A 5,778-nucleotide genomic window follows, 5' to 3' on the forward strand; every position below is an offset into this window, starting at 1 on the left:
AAACAAACAATAACATCAAAGGCATGGCAGATGAGGGACTGGAGGTGAGGTGGGGCCAGGGAGCCAGCAGGTGGGTTGGGGAATCAGGTGCCAGGGTGTTGGACCAGGAGGAATCAGGAGTCCAGGAGGAATCAGGTGCCAGGGTGGTGGACCCATGAGGCCTCCTACACATTTTTTCCCAGCTATACAGTTGGTTCAAAACATTTAACCAAAAATGCTTGTTCCCTGCACATTTCCTCAACCATCATGGCTCCAGTCTGACAACACTCCAACCTTATTACAAAAAGTTAAACGGAGATATTTGCTGCTATAGCTAGTGCGAACTTTGAATTTAATTAAGAGCCTTTCTCTGGACAGTCTGCTACACATGTAGATGTGACCACTAAGAACTAACTTAGGCTGCTTTCAGCTTAGCAGCAGACTTTTATCTCCTTAGTAATTCTTAAAGAATTATAGAAGTATGCCTCAAAATATCCCTTTCATTCTTTTCCATACTCATCATGTTTGTTTAGGTTCAGGTATTGAATACTCTTACGCGACATGTTGAGGCATTTTGTACTCATGGGGATGTTTTATTCTGCTGCTAAACTTCTTCACTTTTCCTTTTGGGTAATTTTCTTTTCTATTAGATGTAAACATGACAGCAACTTTTTTTTTTCCAGTATGCCTTTCCTTAGTTTAACCAAAATCACAATTCTCTGTATGTTCATATAGGTCTTCATAAAGACTTCCAAATCTCTGGACCTGTACTGTGTTACATTAATTTTGAGAATTAAATTCCATCAGTTTCTGAAATAAGCTTTCATCACTGTTCTTATCTTAGTACTTTGTCAAAGCTAACATTTTACAAGTATTTTCATCATCACTTCCCATTGCATAAATTAATTGAAATAAGGACGCAGTATTTTCACTAACTCTGTTTTGTCTCTCTCAGATTTGTTCCCTGACACATCGCATTGCTTTTTACCTAGAACAGTGATGCTCAACTTTGTGGCCTGGCAGGCCAGATGAGTGGGGTGGGACTATCTGAAGGCCAGATCAGACCCTGGGGCCCTGCCCCTCCCCACCACCCCACACATCCTTCTGCACACCAGGATTGGATCCCAGGGGGATGTTGGCACCATTCGCTCCTGCCCCCTGTGTGCCATGATCAGGCCCTGGGGGCCCAGCATTCTCTGCCCTGTATATTGGGATTGGATCCCCAGGAGCCTCGTTTTACCTCCCACATATCAGGATCCAGTTTCAGGGGTCCTGAGTACCACTCCCTGCATATTGGGATTGGTTTCCAGGGGCCAGACAACACCCCTTCCCAGTCCCTGTGTACTAGAATTGGTTCCCAGGGGCAAAGAGCTGCCCCTTCCCTCTTCCCCCTCTCCCAACACTGGGATTGGGCCTAAGGGCCCAGAGCCACCCCTGCCCAGCTCTGCACACTGTGCTGGATCCAGCACACAAGGCTTAGGGCTCCCCATGGATTTGGAGATTTGGCAGCAGAGGAGCAGTACCACTATGAGTGCCTACAGGCCAGATAACACTGTGCTGACCTGCAGGCTGAGTGTTGAACACCTCTGACTTAGAATCATCTCTAGTTACCTCTTACTCAGCTACCTGCTGCTAATTTAAAGAAACTTTAATGTTCTCAGGTTATATTGGTGGCAACTAAGCCACTCTTCAGTCTGATGGTGACAAAACCCTTCTTGCCTGCTCACATACACCTCTCTTACGTGACTTTGCCATTAATCACCTGATGCTATCTCAATGAAGTCAATGGAAGTTTTGCAAAGGACTTGCATAGGGTAAAACTAGGCCCTAAGTTACAAAATCTTGAATGGTATGCCTAGGGCTAAATGCAATGTACAATATCTTGACTCCTATAAGAGAGCAGTTTTGATACCGTAAAAAAAAGTCATGAGATTGTGTTATATTTTAAAGCAATGTACAGTTGTCCTAGTGCAAACTATTTATTATACACTTTCCCTAGCAAGGGAGATGATTGTTCATTGCTCTCTTCTTACAGGTCAAGTTATTAGAATAAAGCAGAGATTTTCATTTGCTTTTTTATTTTTTATTTTTAAAATAACTGTTTTTGGATCTCATCTAGCTGAACAAAAGGGACATCTAATTATGCCGTAAGGACTGAAGTATGTCGCATATCTAGCAAGGCTTTAATCACATTACTTAAAATGTTGCTTGGTTACCTCATCAAATCTGTCATCCATGAGGAAGCCTGCTTTAAAAAATCACACGGATAACAGTGGAATTGAACAGTAGGAATGGTTTTTTTCTGAAATAGCATTTTTTTTATCACATACAACATGCACCTTTTTTCCCAAACTCAGACCCTCAAAATTGGGGTATTAAATTGAGGTATTTTAAACAGAGAAGCTGGTTTTCTTGCTAGAAAAGGAGAACTCTTGGAGACATTGTGCATGCCATGCAGCTGCTAAAATGGCTGCTACTTGTGTCTGCTCAGCAAACTGAAGGAACAGAGTATTGTGTTAACCCTCTAACAGCCATAGCTATTGGCTAAACACTGTAGCTTGTGCCTGAAGCAGCAAGTGAGCTGTTGTTGGTATATTGAGGAAGCTTGTGATATGAAAATGGAGTATAGGTTGTACCCATGTTGGTCTAAGGGCATAGGCAGACAAGGTTCTTTCAGTAAATCTAATATTAGATCAATTGGTCTAATAAAAAATAACAAAAGATATCGGATTTACCCAAAGAACCTGGTCTGATATGAAAACAACACTTTATTTATAGGAACTTGCAAGGGTTAGGTGTCTATGTGTAGCACAGAGGAAGTGCTATGGGTCTAGGAAGTGTGGTATTGCAGGAAATAGTCTGGCCACACCAGGAAGTTCCTGATGCCACATTCCTGGACACTCTAGAAAAGTGTGTTTTTTTCCCCATACATTCCGTCTTCTGAAAACAGGTGCATGTTTTATTTGGGGGTGTGTTGTATGCAAGAAAATATGGTAATTTGAGGGTTGTAGTTCAAACAATGTATGTATGTTTAAGTGATGGAAAGCTGAGAATACATCTGTGCATATACTTTGCAAAGAACTGTTTGGTGACCCAAGAGCATCCTGTCTTCATTTTTCCTTTTTTTGCCAAAGATCCAGACACAGGCTGAGTTTCTGGCATGCAAATGACTTATAAGCACATCATTTCTCTCTTCTCTGAATTATAAACCTGCAGCTATCAATTTTGACCACCTAGGTCATCAGCTAAACTGCATACATGTGGCATAAGGGATATAACTCTCGACCTTCGGCTTCCAAAGCCAGTTTAAAACAAAGAAGAATCTTTAAGAGGGTTTATGTCTTCTGTAGCTTGCAGCCCTTAGAGGGCAACACGGTTATTTACATTCAGGTGGGCCTGATGATCTAGATTCTAGAAAGAGGGAGTGACAGATATATCAATCATCAACTGCTCTTGGGATTTAGATCTAATGGTTGGGCGACATCTTATAATTTCAAGTCTGCAAATAACAACAGTTTTTTTCCACATGTAACAGGTGGGGTAGAATCCAGGAATTTTTGATATTTGTTTCCATCTGAGCTAATGGAAGTTCTCCACTAGCTCTTGTACTGGGGAGGCTTTTATCCTCTGTAGGACACTGCTATTAAGACTTGACAATTGCGTAAACAATTGCCACTCAGTAAACGACAGGGGTGCACATGCATGTTGACCAGTATTTTACAGTAGGACTTTGTATGTTGATGTATTCAGGGTTTTCTGTCTCTTGTTGCCCTCTCCCCTCTCTGTCCCCTTCATTGATGTGTATTTTATACAGAGGGCTGGATTTAATAGCTGGAGTACAAGATGTAGATTCAGACCTATTGCACAAAACAAGCTGCACTTTCTTGGAGGCATCAAACATGGAGATATGACTGATTTTTTCCCTCATTGCACCCATGAAGGAACAAGCCATTCTGCCACCTCCTTTCTGGTAGATGGAAACCCTCAGCTCTTCTGGAAACACCACATCTGGTCTTGCCTCTGATGGGTCAGGGTTTCCAGCAGCTGTAAGAAATGTCTGTGGGCACACAGTATGGTGGTGCTCCATGAGGTGAATTCATTGTCACTGCAAGAAGGGAGAGGGACAAAATACTTTTTTTCCAGAGGACGCCCTGTGACTTGCTTGTGGCAAGCCTTGTGTCTCCTCAAAGGCAGAGCAGGAGGGCCACTGGCTTTCCCTGAGACACCAAGCAAAAGATCAGACTTGCAAATCCACACCCAAAGAGGAGATACAGAAAAAGCCCCCACATAAGATACTGAAAGCACAGGGCGGGGTGCCCTACATGCTGAGCAGGGGTGCCCAGGAGCAGGGACAGATTAACTCTTTAGTGGGCCCTAGGCAAACAAACTTGCGGGCCCCTACTTTTTTTGTACTTGATAATTATAATACGTAAAAAAAGCACAGCTGGCTCCCTTCTTCAGTTTTGGCCCCAGGCACGTGCCTAGTTTGCCTGAAAGCTTGCAGATAAATGCAATCTTTTGTAGGCAAATATCTAGTTGGTCTCATAAAAGAGACCACCTCTCCCATGAGTTTTGATTCCTTTTGCCTCTACACCAGTGGGTCCCAGTCAGTGTTACAGGTACCACCAGTGGTACACAGACAACCTGCCAGTGGCACGCGTTAGCGGATTTATTATGACTCCTTTAGATGACAAAAATTTGCTGGTGGTACTTAAGGTTGTATCCTTGGCAATCTGTCAGGGTTTGGGAACCGCAGTTCTAGACCAATAGGGCTACCACCTGGATACCTAGTTTGCCTATGCGTTAATCCAGCCCAGGACTCTGGCAGTGCTTCCAAACTCCTGAGCTTGGGGACCATGGGGTGGCATGGTCCTGCAATCTGGGCTGTGGAGGAGGAGTACCCCTCGGGGTGAGGAAGGGGGTGCCACGTCCTGCCGAGGGCTGGCCCCTGGGGAGAGGCTCGTGCAGAGGGTGCTCCGGCTCAGAGGGCTGTGCTGGCTATGGAGGCTGCTCAGGGAGATGTTGCTGTCCACGATGCTGCTGCAGAGAGCGCGGCTCCTCCCTCCTCTTGCAGACAGACAGCACCAGCGCCACGTGACCTCCCTCCCCTCCCTTCCCCCTGGTTCCCTCCCTCACTCCTGGAGAGAGAAGCTCAAGCCTGACGCCGCTGAAAAGGCAACAGCACTTGCCTGATTCAAAGACCTAAGGAAATTCTCTTTGACCGACACACGCTTCAGGCTCAGTTCCCAGCGACAGGGAAGATCCATGCAGGTAAATCGCCGGCTCCTGGTTTGTGGGGTGTGGGGACCGGGCTGGGGCGGGAGGGCAGGAAAATCCCCATTTAGCAGAGCTGGGATCTGTCAAGGATGCACAAGGGGCTGGTCCTTGCGTGCAGGCGCTTGGAAGAGGTAGATGGCAAGGAGATGAGATGGTGGAAGGGAGGTAGGAAGTTAAAGGTTGACTGCGGTGATTTATTACCAATCGCAAGGAAAATGATAAATAATAAATAATAAATAATAAAAGCCTGGCGTTTTTGAGACTCGGGGAAATCAATCGGTTGGCATCCCCCCCCCCCTCCCGCGTGTGCTGAAATAGGGGGAGGCAGAGCAACGATGGAAATAAGGATTTGATTTTGTGATGATGATTTTTTTTTTTTAATCGGGATGACCTGGCATAGGAAAAAGGTGTGTGCAGGGCGTACCTTGACATTTCGGGACATTTTTTTTTCCTTTGTGAGCCAGGGGCGAAAAAAAAAGAGAGCACCCAGCTGCCTTTATACGTGTTTGAAACTGTTAAAGG

At 45.0% G+C, this 5,778-nt stretch overlaps 1 protein-coding gene across 17 annotated transcripts in view; it reads left to right on the forward strand.

The window, feature by feature from the left end:
* Positions 1-5,131: 5,131 nt before the first annotated feature.
* NRXN1 (neurexin 1) overlaps positions 5,132-5,778 on the forward strand; it is a 1,211,846-nt gene continuing 1,211,199 nt past the window's right edge. For all 17 annotated transcript variants that reach the window (XM_025201341.1, XM_025201393.1, XM_025201684.1 and 14 more), the window contains exon 1: positions 5,132-5,250. The gene's annotated coding sequence lies outside the window, so the exon portion shown is untranslated. The remainder of the gene's footprint in view (positions 5,251-5,778) is intronic.

Source organism: Alligator sinensis, unplaced genomic scaffold (assembly GCF_000455745.1).
Source record: "Alligator sinensis unplaced genomic scaffold, ASM45574v1 scaffold131_1, whole genome shotgun sequence".
Taxonomy (NCBI): Eukaryota; Metazoa; Chordata; order Crocodylia; family Alligatoridae; genus Alligator; species Alligator sinensis.